The sequence below is a fragment of the Physeter macrocephalus genome, chromosome 10, assembly GCF_002837175.3.
Source record: "Physeter macrocephalus isolate SW-GA chromosome 10, ASM283717v5, whole genome shotgun sequence".
Taxonomy (NCBI): Eukaryota; Metazoa; Chordata; class Mammalia; order Artiodactyla; family Physeteridae; genus Physeter; species Physeter macrocephalus.
The window spans coordinates 78765574-78767202 of NC_041223.1; the positions used below are offsets into that span (position 1 = coordinate 78765574).

The 1629-nt window shown below is 46.0% G+C and overlaps 1 pseudogene; it reads right to left on the reverse strand.

Annotated features, from left to right (window-relative positions):
• Positions 1 to 95: 95 nt before the first annotated feature.
• Positions 96 to 556, reverse strand: LOC102987430 (60S acidic ribosomal protein P1-like; annotated as a pseudogene).
• Positions 557 to 1629: the final 1073 nt, after the last annotated feature.

The following is a 1629-nucleotide window of genomic DNA, read 5'->3' on the forward strand; positions in this document are numbered from 1 at the left end:
CGTCCGGAGCCTGGGCTCCGCAACGGGAGAGGCCACAACAGAGGGAGGCCCGCATACCACAAAAAAAATAAAAATAAAAATAAAAAAATAAAGAGCTCAGCTTTTAATTGAATGTGCTACTAAAGAGGTTTAGTCAAAAAGACCAAAGCCCATGTCATCATCAGACTCTTCAGGTTCTTCTTTCTTTGCGTCCACTTTCTTCTCCTCAGCTGGGGCAGCAGTGGTGGAGGGGGCAGGACTTCCTGCTGGTGTAGCACCAGCTGCTGGGGCTGGCCCACCTGCCCCCACATTGCAGATGAGGCTCCCGATGTTGACATTGGCCAAAGCCTTTGCAAACAAGCCTGGTCAGAAAGGTTCGACATTTACACCGGCTGCTTTAATGAGGGCATTGATCTCATCCTCCGTGACCGTCACCTCATCGTCGTGCAGAATGAGGGCCGAGTAGATGCAGGTGAGCTCCGAGACGGAGGCCATGGTGCGGTCGAGGGCTAGGCAGGGTCTGCCGGGCGTGGTGGTAGTCACCGGATGAAGTGAGGGCCTCACCCCAACGCGGCCTTAGCTCCCTCGGAAGGACCAAGCACCTTAGCGGAAGCTGAGGAAAAGGAAGCATTGTTTTTTTTATTAGGAAATAAGATTTTAAAAGATGGCTTTTAGGCAAGTAAATCAGACAGTAGTTCTTTTAGGTTCCTGAACCCAATTCCAGCATGGTCTGTAGAGGCTTCCCCACTCCAATAAGAAATTATGGGACCGCAGTATGGTGTCCGAAAACTCAACTGAATTCTGACACTAATTGGAAATAGAATTAGATGCCACAGGTGAAGGGCTCAGTGCCCCAAAAACTACCCTCCACTTCAAATGCCAAGCACTAGTCCAGGTTGTTGCTTCTGACAGACTGGCTATAATCAGAGGCTCCCATAATCCTTTCCTTGGGTTTGATTAATTTGCTAGATCGGTTACAGAACTTAGGAAACCTGTTGACTCACTACACTACCAATTTATTACAAAGGATATTAAAGGATACAAATCAACAACCAGATGAAGAGGGTGAGATCCAGAACAAAGGAGCTGCCGTCCTTGTGGAACTTGGGGCCCAGCACAGTGTCCATGGAAGGGTTCTGTATTCCCATTCCAGAACCTCTCCAAACCTCCTCCTTTTGGGTTTTTATGGAGACTTCATTACATAGGCATGATCGGTTAAATCATTGGCCATTGGTGATTGATTCAACCTTTAAACCCCTTGCCCCCCTGGATATCAGGAGGTGGGACTGAAAGTTCCAACCCTTTATTCATGGTTGGTTCGCCTGGCAGCAGCTCCCATCCTTAGGTACTTTCCAAAATTACTGTCGTTAACGTAAACCTAGTTGTGGTGGAAAGGGGCTTGTTATGAATAACAAGACACCAATTTCACCTTTGGCTCTGAAGCCATTTCAGGAACTGAGGACAAGTAACCAAATATTATAACAAAAGATACTCCCATTGCTCTTTTCACTCAGGAAATTCAAAGGGTTTTGGGACCTGTAAGCCAGGAAGTTCAGATAAAGACCAAATGTATATGAGAAATATATTTTGGTTATCTGAATGACCAAATACATATAGTTCATATAAATCACAGTATCACAGTAGTATAAC